The 21,269-nt window shown below is 46.5% G+C and overlaps 1 pseudogene; it reads right to left on the reverse strand.

Annotated features, from left to right (window-relative positions):
- Positions 1-13,453: 13,453 nt before the first annotated feature.
- LOC121459899 lies at positions 13,454-21,161 on the reverse strand (annotated as a pseudogene).
- Positions 21,162-21,269: the final 108 nt, after the last annotated feature.

Raw genomic sequence — 21,269 nt, forward strand, 5'->3', positions numbered from 1 at the left:
TGAGAGATCACATCTTTAACTACACCCAGAAAGCAAGAACTGGAAGTGAATGAGGCTATGAGGTCTCAAAACCCCAGTGACTGCTTCCTTCAGTAAGATTCCACCTCCTAATTGATTTACCTGGCGCGAGTGAGAAGGAGACACGGAACGCCAACAAACCCGCTTAGGAGTTTATTAGAGGGGAATGGGCACAGGCCTGGAGCTTAAAGGCTGCTCCGCACATGCGCAGAGGGGGTTGGTGTAACTATGTCACACTGATGACCGGTAACTCACGCATGCGCGCAAGGGTTTAGCTGAGTCATGTGGATGTAACCATGCATGCGTGCACGTGGGTCACACGGGGCCTTTTGTGCCCGAGGGCCTGACCGCATGTGCCTGCCTTTAGAACCCGGAAGTGCAGCCTTATCTGTGGTTGAATAATTACACTAATGTGTCTTAGTTAAGGCTTCTATTATTGTGAAGAGATACCATGACTGGGGCAACTCTTATAAGGAAAACATTTAGCCGAGGGGGTCTGCTTACAGTCTCAGAGGATCAATGCATTATCATCATGGCAGCGGGTAGACATTGATGGTGCCGGAGGAGGAGCAGCGGAGAGCCCTACATCTTGCAGGTGACAGGAAACTCACTGTCACACCGAGTGAAGCTTAAACAAGAGACCTCAAAGTCCATCTCCACGGTGACACACTTCCTCTGACAAGGTCACACCTACTCCCCACAAATACCCCTAATAGTGCCACTCCCTTTGAGGGCCGTTTTCTTTCAAACCACCGCATAATAATTCAACAGTTTCACCAAACAGCGCCACCTACAGGGGACCAAACATTTAAATACCAGGAGCCAGTGCAGAACACTTCTTATTTAAACCTCCACAGGTTTTTACTCCCAACTGAAGGACACAAACATGATACAACTGTACCGTGAGGTGGTCCTCAGCCCTACCCAACCTGCAACTGTTCCCTCCAAAGGTTCTTCTCTTAAAAGAAAAAAAAATAATCTCACATGACAGCTGACCTAACTCAACAAATTGTCCTGGGCTGAGAGCAGAGGCGGCATCACTGACAGAATCTATGAAAGCAGAATATTTATCGCTTTAGTCAGGGCTTAGATATCCCTGCTGAGCTTCTGTTTTTTTATGCTTTGTGAGTTGACTTCCCATTACTGTGACTACAAAGCTGTATGGTTTAGTTTTGCTCAGAGGTCTTAGCCCACGGCTTCATGTCTCTGTTGCTTTGGACCTGAGGCAAGGTTCAGCATCATGGTGGGATATATGCTCGGAAACAGAGCTCCTCGCCTCTTGACACATGCTAAACAGAGAGCAAAGGGCCAGGGTCCCCCTGTCCCCTTAAAGGGCCATATCTCCCATGACCTTGTGTCCTTCTCTCTTGGGTCCCACTTCAAAAAGGTTTTACTACTCCCCAATGTTTAGGTGGAAGCTTCACCTCAGCCCCTGGCATCCATATATCCAAAGAGTCTGAACTGTTTAGTTGAAACCATCACCTCAGTCTCTGGCATCCATATATCCAAAGAGTCTGGAATGTTTGGGTGGAAGTTACAAATCAAGCCTCCTCCCCTGGGAGTTGCCTCAGTCCAGACTCCACCTCCTAGAAAGCCCACCAAATGATGACCCCCTCCCCAGAGATGCTCAACATCACTCCCACAGGGTGTTTAAAGTGCCCCCTAGAGAACAAACATGTCTTTTCTCGGCCTTCCTTCCCAGTCTCCTCTCTGGGGGGCTGGAAGGCCACCCAGGAGCATTGGTATCCATTAAACCTGGGCTTTTTCTAATTCGATTTGGATTGGTCTGATTTGGATTATTGTGTCTGTGGAGAGGTTTATCAGGGCGCAAAAACTTTCACCCAACAGCACCACAACTTGCACTGGCTTTAGCACATGGCCTTTGGGGGATATTTCCTGTACTGGGTTAGCTAGGCTTCTGTTATTGTAATGAGAGCAACCTGAGGAGGAAAGGGTTTAATTGCCTACAGGTTACAGCCCATTTTCAGTGGAAGCCAAGGCAGGAACTCAAGGGAGGAACCTGGAGGCAGGAACTGAAGCAGAGACCATGGAGGAACATGGTCTACTGGTTTGTAACCCATGGCTTGCTCAGCCTGCTTTCTTATACACACTGGTGCTCCCCTAGGGGTGGCACTGTCCTTAGTAGGCTGGGTCCTCCCACATCAATCATTAGTCAAGAAAATGCCCCATAGACTTGTCTACAGGCAATCTGGTGGAGGCATTTTCTTTCTCACTTGGGGTTCTTCTTTCCAGATAACTCTAGCTTGTGTCAAGTTGGTAAGAAAATGGTTAGAATGCTAACCATGGCCTCTGCCTCCCTCAAAAGAGTGTAAAACACAACCCACTGCAATCACATTTGTAGCAGTTTCTCCTTGTATCATAAACCCTTTTATTTTATACATTTTAATGGATCATGGGAATTTTTTTTTTGTGAATTACGTCTTTTAGAAAAATAAAATATTGGGGCTGGAGAGAGATGGCTCATTGGTTAAGAGCACAGGCTGATCTTCCAGAGGTCCTGAGTTCAATTCCCAGCAACCACATGGTAGCTCACAACCATCTGTAATGGGATCTGGTGCCCTCTTCTGGAGCGCGGGCATACATGGAGGCAGAATATTGTATACATAATAAAAATAAATAAATCTTAAAAAAAATAAAATATATTTTGTTATTTTTTCCATGTTATTCTTTCAAGTTTACTCAACTTAGCACAATCTCCAATTTCACTGAGGTAGCTAACTGACCATGTCCCCTGACCAAAGCCACCTCTAAACTTGATGTGGGAGCCCCCTCTGTGTGTTGCTTTTCTTGGTTAATGAATAAAGAAACTGCCTTGGTCTGTTGATAGGGCAGAACTTAGGTAGGTGGAGGGGCTGGACTGAATGCTGGGAGAAAGAAGGGCGGAGTCAGAGAGATGCCCTGGATCCACTGGAGACAGACACAGGGAATTTTACCTGTTAAGCCACTGCCATGTGGCGATACATAGATAAATAGAAATGGGTTAAATTAATATAAGAGTTTGCCAATAAGAAACTAGAGCTAATGGGCCAAACAGTGATTTAATTAATACAGTTTCTGTGTGGCTATTTCAGGGTTAAGCCGGGTGGGTAGGATGAACAAATATCCCCTCCTGTAACGTAAACTGTCATTTGGTTGCTGAGCCAGCTTTCTTGTCACTATCGGGGCTCACTGCTCCTTCTGAGAAGTCTGTCTGCCTCCCCTCTTGTGAATCTTGCAGGTTACTCACCCTCTGGACCTTTGGTCTGAGGCCTGCGAGTCTCAGGGCAACTGTGGCACAGGGTGGCAGGCGAAATCTCCAGAGGTAATCTTGGATCTAGCTACTGGATGCCTTTGTGTAAGGTTCCAATAGCAGCGTCTCCAGGCAAACTACTCCTTCCTCTAACGTGACATGAGAGACGACATAGACTTCGTGACATGAAGGTTGGGCACATTCTTATTTGCCAGCGTGGGGAGTTTGGGCATATGGACATCTTTCTTGGCAACCACCACTCCTTCTTTAAAAAGAAGCTCATGGATGACAGTCCAGTTCTTTGCAGGTTCAGCATCACCGTGGCTGCAGCGTCTGAGGAAGCTGGGATGGAAGGAGCATGGGCTACAGCAGCATCTCTTGCCACGTTTTCTAATCAGTTTATTTAATGTGTATGGGTATTTCGCCCGCGTGCGTGTCTGTGCACCACATGTGTACCGTGTGACAGAGGCCAGAAGAGAGTGTCAGATCGCCCTGGAACTGTAGATGGTTATGAGCCAGCATGTGAATGCTGGAATTCAGATCTGTGTCCTCTGGGAGAACAGCCAGTGCTCTTAGCTGCTGAGCAATCTTGACAATCCCTTTTGTGTGTCTTATTTCAATGATTTTTGTTTGGATTCTATTTCTCCTCCTCCTCCTCCTCCTCCTCCTCCTCCTCCTCCTCCTCCCTCTCTCTCTCTCTCTCGCTCTCTTCAGTGACATCTGCTTATTTCACTGCTTCTTACCATCTATTTGGGTCATTTGTGCTCATTCTTGTTCCCCTTTGTGAATTCCACAAGGAATCCTTCATATGTGTGCCCTGCAGTTCTTCAGGGGTGGGCTCTGCACTGTTAATTCTGACTTTGACTAGTTTGATCCCTCAACCTCCAGAAGCGGTGCCTCTTCACTGCCCTTCTGTGGCACTGCTGTTACGCACACCACAGTGGCACAGTTATACTGCACTGTGTATATTACATATATATATATATATATATATATATATATATATATTACATACATATATATAGTGTATATGCTAGGTCCCACAGGAACCCGGGACAAATGGCTGAGGTGCCCATTTGACATACCAAAACTGATTCTAGCCATTCTCAGCCCTATTCAGAAGTAGCTGTCACTTGTCATCCTGGCTGGCTTACCCCATCCTCTACCCTCAACATGGGGAGCAGTCATGTCCTCATTGTGTTATTCACCTGGCCCTGAAACCCGGGTTTGGCACATATGAGTTCTGTTCCAAGGAACTAGGCCTCTGTCCTGACCTCTGCTGATCTGACCCTCCTAATGTATGTATGGGTATGTATGGATCGTTTGTTCTGCTGGCTTCTATCACCCTCCAAAGTTGACTCCAAATCCCAGAGTCCACCTCTTCAGCTTCTTCTCCACTCCATGTCTCTCTGGCTCCTGCAGTCTAGTTCACCTTCTGCGTATTCGTCCTCTGACTCCTGGAGCCTCCCATGCTCTGCCTGGGCACATTTCTTCCCCACTCTGGCCTGCTACGAGAGCATCTCTCTACCAAAGGCACGTACCCTGTCCCTTTCCCCAAAAGCCTCTCCCAGGTCACCTTTCAGCTGCCCTCTCCTCTCCTGGATAGGTGTTATGCCAGAGCTGCCTGCTTTGTCTGTTCTTAGCACAAAAGCCACACCTGTGGGCCAGGATGCTCCTTTTCCCCCAACTGGGCCCCTGTCACGTGGAAAGGAACACCTCCTCTGAGATTTGGAACATTTCTCCTTGACAAATCTCCATTCCACTTGGTGAGGCCCCGGATTGAGATTCTTGTTACCATGACAGTCAGCTGTTCTTGGCTCCGTCTACTCCTTCCCGGAACTTCCACACCTCCCTCTAGAAGCTGCCCCACTAAGTCCTGCATATTCCTTAAGCCCTTCTGGGCCGCCATGACGTTGCCCCTTCTGTCTCCCTCCAGCAAGTCCCTCATCTTCTTTACACAGCCTAAGCCTAACCGTGACCCTTCCCTGACCATCCCCTCAGGCGTATTTGCAACTTCCTCCTGGAGGTGTCCCCCCCCCCCCCCCCCCCCCCCGTTTCAGAGCTGCAGGATCTACCTCTGCCTTAAGCCCTCCTGGGCCTCCTGGAGTCCTCTCTCAGCCAGAGTTCCCGTGCTTTGCAACCTGGTTCCCTCCCGGTTGCCTCTTGAAATTCTCACAGCTTTCTGATGCCCTCCTGGACTTCTGTCTTTCAGTTCCTACTAGAGCCTATAGGAACCCTCCCTCAGGCAAAGTTCAGTTCACAACTCTTTCTCTCTTTCCTCACGGACTCAGATTTTATGAGCGCCTCTATGTCTTAACTACAAACAGTTTGGTCTGAGTACAGTTCAGTGGTCAAAGTTGTCATATTTGATTTCTGAATTCAGAGATACAACCTGTGCCACTGCACAAATGATTCCCCCATGTCTTATTTCTAAATTTTCTCTGTCCTATACTTCCAAAGGTTTCTTATCTCTAAGCTTTTTCTACTTCCCACTTAAAACAAAACCAAACCTCTCATCTCTACCATTTCTCTGCCTGTTTCTGAGGGTGGCATCTTTTTCTCTCCCCTGGTCTTGAGACTCCTCCCTTTCAGCCAGCTACCAGGACCATGGGCTTGGAAATTTCAAATGTGCACAGAGATAAAACATTTCCCTTAAACTCCTTACCTTTATCTTCTGTCTCTAGTCTGCATCTGCCCTGGTCTGCTCTAAAACTGCTCCCAACGGGTCAGCCCTAGATGCTTCGAATGGAAGCAGCCGGAGCCTCTGCATCCTAGACTACTTCAAAGTGCCTAGGTGGTTCAACATCTCAGATGCCTCCAAAGCGGCCCACCCTTCCCTAGCCCCAGGTGGTCCCACAGAACCCCGGCAGAGACAAACAGACATCCCCCAGCCTGCGTGCCCCTCTCTTCATTCTTTGGTCATCATTCCAGCCATCCTGGGCCCCAACACAGATGCCCCAATTTCAGGAAGAAAGTAGTAATAGAAAATATTACGTCACCATTTATCATCAACTAAGGTCTGGAATGTTAGATCTCAGAGAAATCCAGGACAAATAGCTAACTGAGGTGCCTTTTTTTTTAAAAAAAAAAAAAAAAAAAAAACATCAAAGCTGCCTCTGGCCACCAGTCCTTACTCACAAGTACCCCCTTACAGAGTCATCTTGGCTGGCATACCCTGCCTCTCTAGCCTCAACCCCTCCAGCCCATGGTCTGGGATTCCCTTCGCCAGCCTCTGATGCCTGTGTAACCGCACTCATTTTGAGCATGCAGTCTCTTGGGCTCTTGGTTCCCCTCCCTGCTTTCTCTGTTCTCATCTTCCTTTCTCATTCCCACTAAGCCCCCGCCCTACCCCACCCCTTCTCTCCTGGCCCAGTTTAGTGGGGACACTTCCAGATGCCTTTGGCTGTTGTCTCCCTCATATCTACAATAAACCTTCTCCTCCTGCATATCTTCATTCAGTGCATAGTCATGCTTTGCTTGCTGATGGAAAGAGTTCAGAAAAAAATAAATATATTCTAAGCGATTTTGTAGTTCTGCAAACATTCTATTGTACTTGCTCAGAACTGGCTGGCTGGATGTGAACTATTACTCACCATGACGGCCTGGGATAGCCTGTTGCCTCTCAGCTTCACACAGCGTGTTATTGTCCAGAATACTGTAGGCCACTGTACACAAGAGTGAGCATTTGTGTGCATAAACGCAGAAGGGTGTGGTAGAAATACTCTGTAAGAGATAAACTCAGGCAGTGAAGGGCTTAGTGTATAAAGGAGCACACTACTAAGCCTCACAAGAGATTGATGATGCAGGCTCACATGCTGGGGGGTAGGACCCGGCTCCCAGAAGGTGTCGGCTGACCTCCACACATGCCCTGCCCTGTGTCCATGCATGCCCACACCCTTACAGACACACAGAGAAGTAAATGCAATTTAAAAACCAAAGAGAAAAAATAAGCAGGGAGCCGCCCACACGAGGCACACACTGCTAGATGCCTGCAGGGGTGGGTGGCTCTGAAAAGAAATTCAAAGGCCTGGAACACGGCTGCTCTGCTCGTGCTGGATGCTTAGGCCACGTGAGATTTGAAAACAATCTTCAACAATAAGATTTTCTCTTCTGGAACCTTTTGATTTTATAAACTTTAAAAACTGAATGAAAGAGTTTTGACTCATTTCTAATAATAAATATTAGCTTAGAACACAAAACTCGCTGTGCAGCTGCACAAACATTCACTGCTTTGCATTCTTATTCTGCAAACCTTTCCTGATTTTAAACTGTGTCTAATTTAAAACTTTTCTGCAAGGAACTAAAATGCACATGTGTGCACACAAACATGCATGCGTGTGCACACAACCCCTACACACACCCACACACTCACACACACTATTACAGACACACACTCACACACACATGTACACACACATTCTCTCACAGACACACATGTGCACACACACACTCACACATTCACACAATTCTCTCAGACACACAATGCACACACACACATTCTCTCTCACAAACACACAAATGCATACACTCACTCTCACAGACACACACATACACACACACACACTCACAGACACATGCACACACACTCTGTCACAGACACACACATGCACACACTCTCACAGACACACACGCACACACTCTCATAGACACACACATGCACATACTCTCAATAGACACACACACGCACACACTCTCACAGACACACATGCACACACACTCTCACAGACACACACATGCACACACACTCTCACAGACACACACATGCAACACACTCTCACAGACACACACATGCAACACACTCTCACAGACACACACGCACACACTCTCACACACACATGCACACTCACAGACACACACATGCACACTCACAGACACACATGCACACACACTCTCACAGACACACACACACACACACACATGCACACACACAGACACACACATGCACACACTCTCACAGACACACACATGCACACACTCTCACAGACACACATATGCACACACTCTCACAGACACACACATGCACACTCACAGACACACACGCACACTCACAGACACACACATGCACACACTCTCACAGACACACACATGCACACTCACAGACACACACATGCACACTCACAGACACACACATGCACACACTCTCACAGACACACACATGCACACTCACAGAAACACACATGCACACACTCTCACAGACACAAGCACACACACTCTCACAGACACACACATGCACACTCACAGACACACACATGCACACACACTCACAGACACATACATGCACACACACTCTCACAGACACACACACACATGCACACACACTCACAGACACACACATGCACACATTCTCACAGACACGCACATGCACACACACTCTCACAGACACACACATGCACACATTCTCACAGACACACACATGCACACACACTCTCACAGACACATACATGCACACATTCTCACAGACACATGCACACACACTCTCACAGACACACACATGCACACTCACAGACACACACACGCACACACTCTCACAGACACACACATGCACACACACTCTCACAGACACACGCATGCACACACACTCACAGACACACACATGCACACATTCTCACAGACACACACATGCACACACTCTCACAGACACACACATGCACACACACTCTCACAGACACACACATGCACACATTCTCACAGACACACACATGCACACACTCTCACAGACACACACATGCACACACACTCTCACAGACACACACATGCACACACACTTTCACACACACACGCACGCACTCTCACAGACACACACACACACACACACACCTCTAGTTCTGTCATTGTCTTCCTCATCACATATTCAGTCCTCTCTAGGTACCGAGGGACAATAACATGCCCAGATCTGTCCCCGTCTCTGATGGCAGTGCCTCAGGGCTGCCTGGTCCATCTCCGGAGTCCAAGGCTGTCTACTTGGTTTCTAATAAGCCGAAGGAAAACTCTCTAGAGTAATGATATCAAACATAGCAGGTGACTCCCTAAACTACAGCCAGCCGTGTGTTACTGAGTGTGACAGTCTGTGCCCAGCGCAGTGGCTGCCTTCTCTGATTCCAAGTGCAGTGTTCCTGCTTACACCAGCCTTGTCACACGTCCTGATGGCTCTGACCTCAGGGAGCTATAGGACGCGGTCCGCTCCATTACTGTCTTAGGGGACCACCATTGTATGTGTGGCTCATCATTTTATAGAGTGTTCACGGCACAGGACTGTAATTTTCCCGCTTTTAAAGAAGTTGAGATAGAAGGAAGGAAAGGGGGTATGTATTTACGGTTTCTGCTCCCGGTGTTCTACTGTGTGTAGCTCCCTCCCTTTGTTCCTGCAGATGCTAGGTTCACTCTGGGATAATTTACACACCCAAGTTCAACTTCACTGCCCCCTACCTTGCTGTGATGCCACATACAAACACACTGTGTCTCTGTGCTCTATGCTGAGCTACACAGTGTGTGTGTGCACTGCCTTACACAGACCCTTCTAAAATCAGCTACGAGAAAATGAATTTCTAATGTTTATAATTACACAAGATGATTACAAAAGTACTAACATTGATGCTGTGTGTGTCTATGTTCTAATCATCTTACAGGGTCACTGGAAGAGAGGCTTCCACTAGTTTTTGTTATAAGGGAGGAAATATTTTCTGCTAGCAACACCATCTGACCAATTTTTGCTTCTGTGGTGGTGCCTTTATTTCATCTTCCATTTTGAAGTAAAGTTTGTATGTAAAGTTCAAGGCTAACAGTTTCTCTGAGCAGTGCAAGGGCCCCACTGTCTTCTGACTGCCATTATCCCCCAGAGAAGTCAGCTGTTAATCCCACTTGGTTTCTTTAGAAACTACAGTTGCTTTTCCAGCTGTTTCTGAGCTTTTCCACTCACCCTTGGCTGTCAGCGTTTTTTGCTTTTTGTATTTAGCGTGCTTTACTGTCTGTGAATCTCAGAAATCACATGTTTCCAGTTTGCTGAGCTTCCTCTATGGGTTTGGTCTTGAATCAGCTTTAGAAACTTTCAGTTTTCATTTCTTCATTTTTTTTCCCTCTTTCTCCTTCTGTTTTCAGGGTGTGTTTGCTGGTGTGTCTTTTTGAATGCACTCGAATCTCTGTGGCTATGCGGACTTTTCTTCACTTACTTTTTCCTGTAGTCTTTGACTATAGTTTCTGTTGATCCGTCCTCAAGCCGTCGCATGCATTTGGCATGTGGAGAGTTCTGCTGAGACCATGTTACTTCCATCACTGCACTCTCAATTTTCAACATTTCCATTTCTTTGAAAACATTTTTTTTCTCTTTACTGTGATTGAGACTACACTCAGGGACCCATCCTGGGCCACACTCAGCCAGGATTGCTCACCTGTCCTTGATAAGCCAATGAAAACAGCCAAATGAATAGTGATCACACTGACCTGAGGCATCCGATCACCTCAAGCCCATCTGCAGGGTCCCGAAGTAAGGCTGGGGCCTGTAGAAGGCTGCAGTGTGCACAGCCAGACAGTTATGGGCAAGTGTTGTCAGACCTACTGTCTACCCATCATTGGCTCTTCTGAAAGATGGTCTGGCAAATTGTAAATCTAGTTCCTGGATAAAAGCATTCTCCCCCAACCCCCACACAATACTAGCCCATTTAATGTGGGTTTTAGGTTTTCTCGTCTCTCACCTGAGACTCCTGGGAATCGTAGTTTCTTGAGGTCTATTGTTTTAAAAGCCAGATAGCCATTGTGAGAGACACAGTATCCCCAACAACCTCTTCGAGCATCCTCTCCTCTAAAGCTGGCTTCACTCTGGTCTTTCCGATGTGCATAGTCATCTTGCTGCTTTGTAAATACATTATTGCATTTCCATTTGTTTTTAATTCACAGAAATAACATTGAAATTTTCACAATAATTTTGTATCTAGAAGCTCTCATTAGTTTACTTTCACAGGGTGGCTCACAACTGTCTGTAACTCCAGTTATAGTCAGGATAAGCTTCCCTGTGTCTGAGCACTTCATAAACATCCTCATACATTCCCAGAAATGCTGGGGCACTCAGAACCACACAGCACATCTCTATGGTGTCTTGGGTGTGGGTGCCAGGCTCCATTACTTAACAAAATCAGGACTCCATCCCTTCAGAGACAGCTGTCAATATCCTCTGTAAAACTCTCTGGGAAAAAGAGCTTAGGAAGTGTTCACTTCATCTGACTTCTTGTAAGTCATTTTCATGGGACACTGGGGGGATTTCTTGTTTATTTACTGTCTGTCTAGGACAAACAGAGTCTCCTGATTCTCTCAGCTCAGCCAGCAGCAGCTTTGGCCTGGGTTGGAGCCAAGACTGACTCATCTGGAACGGACTCTGCCTGCCTATCATTGCAGAGCTGCAGAAGCTGAGTCCCAGGAAGCTCTCAGAAGCTGCTTGCTGGGGGGGAGGGGGGGCAGAGAAGGGAGCTAGCAGGATCTGTGCCTGCAACCACAAGACATGGAAGTGAATTCTTCATACTTACTCCTTAGCCGCTGAGTGAAGGACCTCAAGGGACTGCAGGAAGAAAACTGCCCCGTGTACACAGACATGTGCAACACATAGGCCTGAATGGATGTAGAGAGTCTGAGAGAGACAGAGTTAGGAAGAATAGTTCTGCGGGTTTTAACAAGCATAGCGATTCCTGTATCTATGGCTTCCATCCCTGACAGAGTGATTCCATCACCCTTAGAAACAGCCCTATTGACTCCCTATGTAGTCAGCGGCTCCTTGTTCCCTAAACCTTATTTATAACCCTAATCCATCTTCTATCCATATAAGGGTGTCATATGAATGGAAATCTATTTGTGCAAAATTTTCAAAGTTCAAACTTTTGGCCAGGGACTTCACTGACTTAGTTTTCGGTGAAGGAATTATGGTGGGTGTTGTCAAAGTGATTGGAGCAAGTGTGGGAGGGAGAGATTAGAGGTGGTGTTGTGATCAGAAGTCCCAAGAGACATACCTTAGCCCCTTCCAAGGACATTCTTTCAGTCTTCAGCGACCTAAGCACCTCTTGTTGGACTCCATCTCTGGAACCTGATGGACTCCATCTTCCAACACTGAAATCCTCCACCAAGAGCCCAACATGTGGATTTTGGGGAGACAAACCATGCTAAAACCTGGCACTTGCCAGTCAGAGTCAGCTGGTCTCTGAGCTGACTGTCCACTGAGGTGTGGAACCTGGACTTGATCATCACTCCAAGTCATTGTAACCCATTTTCAAGAAAGGTCCAAAGGCAGAATCTGAGGAATGTCCCTTTATAGGTACTCCAGACACCCTTATGCCTAACAGCAATACCACTAACACTTCCAGGCAGCATCCTTGAGCTGCTCTGGGGTGGGCCTGGCATACACATGAGGTAAGTTCTGTTGACTTTCAAGCTGGGCTCACATAGGAATTATTTAGGCCTTTCAGACTAAAATGCCTTTGCATAAGTCAAAGGCAAGACTTTTAGATGCAGAGAATTCTAACTAAATTAGAATAGACAAGAGCAAAAACAGACTGCAGTTGCCTTGTTATCTTTAATACGATCCTTGCAACAGGTTGTGAACACAAACTGAAATGGGTGATTTTGTTCTGCTATGAAATGACGTAGGGAATTCTCTGGAAACATATTTGAGTAGCCAGGTATACGAATCTAAACATAAAAGCAACTTGGAGTAGGTTTGACCATTGTTAACTAATCCCAGTTTTATCTTTAGAAGGGGAAGCCAGGAAGCAACTAAACTGGAACCACTATTTTTCAAAAAGAGTATGGTCACTTTGCTACAAGCCAGTGTTGCTTAAATTTGAAACATTTGCTTAGCCATTCATGATCTGAACTCTGGTGCATGCAACCAACTAAATCATAACATCTCCAATCACAGGACAGTCCTTTTTTTTTTAAACTAATTTAAAATTTTATTCCAGGAAAAAAAATTCAAAATCATTATTTGAATATAAGACATCAATTAGTCATGAAATCACAGAAGACAAGATATCATAAAAGAATAAAGTGCCAGGCTCGTGGAGTAATGGCAACTCTTTCTCGTGTCTGGTAGACATGAAATGGCATGGGGAAGATGAACAGAAGTATTTCTAGAACTACTGGTAGCAAAGGACACAGGTAGCCTTAGGATGCAGAGGGCACAGTGAAGTAACTCACCACCTCCTTCAGGCAGCAAAGGGAACGATTCTCTTGGGAGCAATGGGCCCCTGCTCTAGACACACCTCACTCACATCAGTGACTGGGATACCCGATGTCGGGTCGGAACCTACTTCAGTGGTGAAAAGGAAGCTGGGATCAGGAACATATTCTGCTAAGACTCAAGGTTATGACGCTTTCCTGAACAGCAGCCACGACTCTTGGGATCCTCGTGAGACCAGTGTCTCCCAGCTGCCCGACTGTCTGCACTCTCGTTCCACCAGAGAACATGAACTCTGTTGAGGGCTCCATACTCAGCGTGGAAAATGCCAACTAGTGTAGAGTAGCCCAGTTCCACATGGGCATTTACTGCCCTTTTGAATGCGTTACCCCACAGCGCTGGACCACCAGGCTTCATCTGAAAGGTAGCCAATTCCTAGACTCCTTCCTTTGGAGGTGTTCCTATTTTGCGCCGTGGTACCAGGTAGGTAATCTCAACCTCTTGCTCATCAACGAAAGCCAAATTTGGGATGAGGAATCGTTCTTGCCATTCCTTATCATTGGCCAAGGCTTTTCGAACCACCGTTCGATGAGCAAAATTATCATACTTCCAAATATGCAATACTTTGTTTGTTCTGCCTCCCAATTCTACACGCCAATATCCAATCAATTCAGAGTGAGCTGTCCGAAGGTGAACATTTTCCTTAAAATTTTCCAAGAACTCATTCGTCTTTGAGGGCTTGAGAAAATAGGCGCGGAATTCATACAACGTCCCATCGCTTTGCCTGGGGCCAGCACCTTCCTTAGGCAGCTTTGGAGCGCGAGCACCTGGAGCGCCAGGTGCTGGGACTTGCTTTCTCCCCGCTTCCTCCAGTCCTGTTTTTATAATTGAGACAGGGGCTATGTTGTCTGAGGTTTTCTGTCCCACCCGGTCCTTGTTCTGCCTGGTTCCCACAATTGTTAAGTCCCAAAGAAATCACACAGAGATCTACATTATTCATAAACCGATTGGCCCATTAGCACAGGCATCTTATTAACTTATTAATATAAAACTTATATTAACTCACTATTCTAGCATATGTTAGCCACGTGGCTCAGTACCTTTTTTAGCCGGGCAGGTCACATCTTCCTTCTTCTGTGTATGGGCAGAACTGCAGAGGAATGGGCTTCCTCCTTCCCAGAATTCTCCTGTTCTTATTGACCCGCCTCTACTTCCTGTCTGGTTGTCTCGCCTATACTTCCCACCTGGCACGCACTGGCCTATCAGCGTTTAATTAAAACATAATTGATAGAATACAGACAATTGTCCCACACCAGGGCTGCTGCTCAGTAGTTGTTTAGAAATAAGCTACCAAGCCTACTCTGTCTTTATTTTCCCCAATGCCAGCAAAGGTCATTCTGTTTCTGTCGCAGGAGGCACTGTTGGGACTCCTCAGATCCTCCCTCAGCATGTTCTCAAGGCCCACAGGCCTGTTGAATGTGGGAGGTGCATGAGTGAATCCAGTGCCTGACCTGTCTTAAGCCCAAACAGACTACCATGCTTAGGCCAGGCCTACACTTGCCCCCTTTCTCATGGTATGGTATGGATACACAGTAAACTCTTCTCGCCTTTCCCTCCCCTACCCATTGTTCATTCTGCGTTGGCTTCCAGGCCTCCCCACTGCTCATCTGTCAGTGACATGGTCCATGTTCCTGACCAGAAGCTGGATGTCTTGCTCCCATTTCCAGAAAATTCATTAATACTTCTTGAAGGTCTGAATGGAAAAGAAATAACTCCACTTTTATCCTCCACAAAATGTGAATGTTCTGTGGGGTGCCATCTCCTGAGTTCAAAGTCATTTCTTGAATCCTTGGTAGAGCAATGTAGCCACTAGCAAAAGTGTCACAGTGACAGCCAGGTTCTGCTTTGTCTTGGCATTCACTGACTTTGCTGCCTGTCCTTCAGGGTGTGAAGATCAAGGCCACCACGATGCAGGCAGGTGTGCTGCGACCCTCACCTGTGTGAAACCCTGCACTACTGTCCTGAGCTGCCAGCAATAGCCACACAAGAAAGGGCTCAAACTTTTTTACTTTTTACTTTTTGAGAGGGAAGAAAAAAGGTGCAACAAAAACACGCGAATCAGCTGTCACCATGCGGCATGAGAACCATTGTCACATCCTCTTTCCCCGGGTGGGTAGATAGTTATTCTTTATGGGGCTCTCTCTCTCCCTTCTTCCCTCCCTCCCTTCCTCTTTCCCTCTAGTTCTGGAATGTTCCTGTCCTGATGGCAGTGGTGAGGCACCTAGGAAAGAAATATTTTACTTTCTTTTCTATAGACAAGAGTCTCTTAATCCATGCTGATATGGAACTGGCTATGTAGTATAGGTTAGACTCAAATTCAGAATATTCCTTCCTCAGTCTCTCAGGTGCTGCGAGTAAAGGTAGAAGCCATTAAACCTGACTTTAGGAAAAAAAAACTTTTTAATGCTCTGACACCAAACAAAAACAAATAGCAACAAACCTGAAAAATTGCAAGAGAGTTAGTTGTTGTTAAAGAAGTTGTTTCTGCAGTCATAAAAAAAAAAAAAAGCAAAAGCCCAGGACCAGATGGTTTCAGCTCAGAATTCTACAAGATATTCAGAATTCTACAAGATTTTCAAAGAAGGACTAATACCAATACTCTTCAATTGTTTCACACAATAGAAACAGAAGGAACATTGCCAAACTCTTTTTATGAGGCTACAATTACCCTGATACCCAAACCACACAAAGACATTACTAAGAAAGAGAATTACAGACCAGTCTCACTCATAAACATTGATTCAAAAATACTCAATAAAATACTGGAAAATCGAATCCAAGAACACATCAGAACCATCATCCACCATGATCAAGTTGGCTTCATTCCAGAGATGCAGGGATGGTTCAACATATAAAAATCTGTCAACGTAATCCACCATATAAACAAATTGAAAAATAAAAACCACATGATCATATTATTAGATGATGAAAAAGCTTTCAATGAAACACAACATCCCTTCATGATAAAGATCTTGGAGAGAGCATGGATACAAAGAACATATCTAAACATAAAGGCAATATACAGTAAGCCAACAACCAACATAAACTAAATGGAGAGAAACTCACAGCGATTCCACTGAAATCAGGAACAGGACAAGGTTGTCTACTCTCTCCATATCTATTCAATATAGTTCTTGAGGTCCTAGCTAGAGCAATAAGACAGCAAAAGGAGATCAAGCGGATACAAATCAGAAAAGAAGTTAAACTCTCACTGTTTGCTGATGATATGAATCCAGAGCGCATCTGCCCAGGTTGTGAAACTGCTTTCCTTCTGCATCCATCAGCTTCTGGTTCACTTCTGATCTCCCCAGGTGATTGGTTTACAAAGAGAAGAGAAGTTTGGGTTGAGGCTGTAGTTCAGTGTCAAGAGCACTTGATTAGCATGCATTAGGACTTAGGCTCAATCTCCAGTGCTGTCAAATAAAGAAACAAAGAAATAAAAGAGAATATTCGGGCTGAGCTTTGGAGGCCACGGTCTCCCTGCAGTGTGGAGAGGAGTATCATGGTGGGACTGTGTGGTTGGGACAGTTGTTCACCTCTTGGTTGGAAAGACAGGTGACAGGAAGAGATTGTTAAATTTCTTGATGGCACCTCTAGGAATCTAACTTCTTGCCCATTCTGATAGAGCAAGTTGTGGATGAAGCCCTTAACTTGCAGACATTTGGGGAGACATTCCAGGTCCAAATTACTGCACCCTCCATTTTGGAAGGGGTCACCTGTAATCCCCTGGACACCATATAGGCTTCATCTGTGAGACGGTGACCTAAGCACGGTAGTCATGGTCCGTAGGCTGGCCTTGGAAAGGAGATCTCTGTGGTGACTTGTAAGTCAAAGCCTCTGCCCATGCAAGCATGGACTCTTTCTATACAAGCCCATTGAGTAACAAGGATGCCTAGTGACATCACAGAACAGGCTACCCATCCCCCTGAGTCTCAAGGGACTCCTCACACAGGGTTCTTTTTGATGAGTATGAACATGCCACCAAACGTCTCAGGGTCCTCGAGAGATCTATCTCTTTACTTTCCTATATGTGCATCTGTCACTGTACCCCCTTGTCACTAATCTAACTCTATTCCAGTCATACAGATGCAGCTGGCCTGGTGAGTTTGGTTGCCTGTCTGCTATGCATTCATGATTCCAGCGGGAAGACAATCACCTGAAGGGTAAGGTTGTCCTGAAGGGTACAAGTCAGGGCTGGAATCAATCGTCACTTCCCTCCCATGACATGAACACGACCACCATGGTCTGGGACAAGAGAGGGTGGCCTGGTGAGTAGATCTCATTGCTGTTGTGCTGGACAAATGGGAGACTGTGCTTTCCTCTCCCATCCCAGGTCCCTCCTGGGATCTTCAAGCAGGAGGCTCTGGGATCTTACCAAGCCGGAAGCCGAGATTCTTGGGGACTTTGCAAGCCACCGAGTCAACACAAAACCATTCATTACTCCACCAACTAAGGAACTGAATCTTTTTTTTATTAAATTGTTCTATGAACTTTAATGGACTCCATTATTCTTAATGTCCTTGCCACATAGAACCTGGACAATCTACAATAGTGTCTTCATTTTGTTTTCCTGTTGCTGTGTAAACACCCTGACAGACAGGAAGAAAAGGGTTATTCTGCCTCACTGCTCAAAGGGACTGTCTGTCGTGGCAGAAAAGCCAAGGCAGTAGGGACTTGAACCACCTGATGACATTGTCCCCGCAATAAAGCATAGAGAGCTGTGGATGCAAATGGACACTTAGTTCTCTCCCCCATTCATAGAGTCCAGGCTTCCAGTCAGGGCCTTGTTCTGCTCACTGTGATGGGTCTTCCCCCGTCAGTGATTATATAATCAGGACAACTTCCTAGAGCCATGCTCAGGTACACATCTCCAGGGGATGCTGGAGAACTGAGTCTTTATTAAAGAAAAGGTGAAGGTGTAAGTCACAATCCCACACCAGTTTGGAATTATGATTAATAGAATGGTTATTTATGTAAGGGGGAAAACTTACAGATCACCATCCCAGACAACAGCCCTCTGCACAATCAGGAAGGGAGCCTAGTCGCTGGAAGTGGAGCTTGAAGCCAGAGAGCAGTGGCAGCCTTTTTAAAGAGAGAGAGACCACGCCCCAATGGGCTGGTATCTCAGCAGCTATTGGCTGAAGGAACGGAAGGAGCAACCGCAACAAAAAGGTGTTTTTTTTTTTTTTTTTTTTCAAAATAGGGCATAATGTGTTACCAGGGGCATCATGTGTGGAACCCAGGGCCCTCTTTTGGGAGGCTTCAGTGAAGTCCACGTCCCCACATAAAAGTTAATAGCAAACTAGCATCCAATAAATGGCCTTTGAGGACGCTCGGTCTTCAGGAACAAAAGTCTGGATTCCTAAGAGGAAAATGCCCAAGAAGAGTGAAGGAAACATGGGTCAGCCACAGAGTAGGGACTTAGGGATGATTGCCAGGACCCAAGGGGTTGTAGAAGAGGCATCTTTTCTTCCTGTGTGTGTGTGTGTGTGTGTGTGTGTGTGTGTATGTGTGTGTGCGCGCGCACGTGCACACGCATGCACACATGTCTACAAATCTATGGCTCCATATCAAGCACACACAGAGCAAATATACTGGAGGAGAAATATCCCCATGGCCAGGCATTTTCTTGAGAGGCTAGTCTCTGAGCCTGGCAAGTAGAACACTGACAACTAACATTCCTTAGTATTCGGCCTCCTGTGTCTAATGACTTAAAGTCTGCAGGAGATGTACAGAGGCTCTCTGCGGACACTGTCACTTTAAGAAAGGCTGGGAGCATCTGCGGCTTGTGATATTTGTGGGGGGTGCTGGGATGAGTCCTTCTGACACGGGGACAACTGTACACTGTGCACACTGTGAGTGTGTGGCGGGGACACACACAGAGGGCTTGCTTCACTTTCTGTCACCGTTGTCCTAGCAACCAGCTGCAATTTGTTCCAGTTCGTTCCCTCCTTATAGAAGAATCTTTCAGAGATTGTCAACAACTTGTGCTCAGATACCAGAGCCCAGCTCTGTGTCCTCTGGGCCTCTTAAGCCAGAGCCCCAGCTGAGCAGGGTTCCCTCTGCCCTCTCCACAGGCCTGGACCCCACTCAGGAGAGCCCCCTCCTCTTGGCTTGTGTGCGCTGGAGACTGAACGGAGGGGCTTGCACACGTGCGGCAAGCGCTTTATCACTGAGCTGCAGCTGTGAGAGGCAGCTGCCTCCCGCAGACGGTTTGCTGTGATCTCGGTTCCCTGTTTGTGTTTTTCATCTTCCCATATTAGCTTGTCTAGTTCTCCATTTTAAAATCCCTCTTTTAAAAATAACGGAGACATCCTTTTCTTTAACTGTTTATTTTTATTTATCAGTGTGTTCGTGGGGGAGGGGGGAGGTGTGTGTGTGTGTGTGTGTGTGTGTGTGTGTGTCGGCCAGGAGAGGGCATCCCATCCCCCGGCTTTGGAGTTACAGGCAATTATGACGTAACCAACACAGGTGCTAGGAACTGAACTAAGTCCTCTGAGAGAGCACTCCTAACCTCTTACCCACTCAGCCATCTCTTGAACTCCCTGAGGCATCTTTGGTTTTCCAAATGATGTATGTATTTCATGATTTTATGGCATGTTTAAGAACTTTATCTATATATCTATCTATCTATATATATATATATATATATATATATATATATATATATTGTGTTACAGAATAGAAGTCGAGAGCCAGGGTTGGTGTGGTACTGACTTTCTGCCAACCTGAAGAACTAAGACGAGCCTTCTACCCTCTAGCTAGTCTCAAGGTCTCCTATGGTAGACCACCAGAGTCAGACACAATGGGAACTTATTGGCCTCAGCTGGACCCTGGAGGTATATAGGCTTTTGTCCCAGCGAACCCCACAGCCTAGTCTAGATCTTTCTAAGATTCTCCCATTTGTGCTAATGCTTGGCTCCTAGGAGTCAGATGAGGATTTGTGTGCCAGCTTCCCTGGACCGGGCATTCGTGCCAGGCAGGTCCTGCCTCCTGTGGACTGGCATCCTGCAGACAGTTTAAGAGCACACACTTGGGGCCGGGCGGTGGTGGCGCACGCCTGTAATCCCAGCACTCGGGAGGCAGAGGCAGGCGGATCTCTGTGAGTTCGAGACCAGCCTGGTCTACAGAGCTAGTTCCAGGACAGGCTCCAAAACCACAGAGAAACCTTGTCTCGAAAAAACCAAAAAAAAAAAAAAAAAGAGCACACACTTTATGCCAGGCACATCTGGGTCCAGATCCTGACTCTCTACAAGATGAGGCTTTTGATTTCTCCCTTCCAGGCTGTTGTATAGACTGGACTCCATAAGAGAGGAATGTGCCATGCCCTGTGGAGCCATTCAGTGCAGGAGACAGGTCACCCTCTACCACTGTCCCCATACTAAGATCAGGGCACAGCGTGCAGTGGGCACTGGATGCACGGCTCTATCTGAGTCTTGGCCCAGTGCTGTGCCTGAGAGAGACCCAGGATTCTGGACTCTTCCCAGGGAAAGAAAGACAATTCCTTAGTTCTTCTACATTTCAGGAAACCAGGAAAGCATAAATCAAAATCTGTCACACGGGCAGCTGTATCTTTTGCTTACCGTCACAGCCCCTGGTGATTACACGCCTAAGGACTCCTCCATTTTCATCCATGCAGGAAGCGTCCTGAGCGTTAGCAAAAGGAAATCCTGGGATCATGGGGTTCACATCCCACCCAAAGGGAAAAACACATTCCCCTCTAAACAGGGGCACACACACTCCCACTTCAATCCTCCTCCTCCTAGGTCATAAAGACTGTTGAAACTA

The sequence above is a fragment of the Microtus oregoni genome, unplaced genomic scaffold, assembly GCF_018167655.1.
Source record: "Microtus oregoni isolate MIOR12 unplaced genomic scaffold, Mior012 000000F_ref0000247, whole genome shotgun sequence".
Lineage (NCBI taxonomy): Eukaryota > Metazoa > Chordata > Mammalia > Rodentia > Cricetidae > Microtus > Microtus oregoni.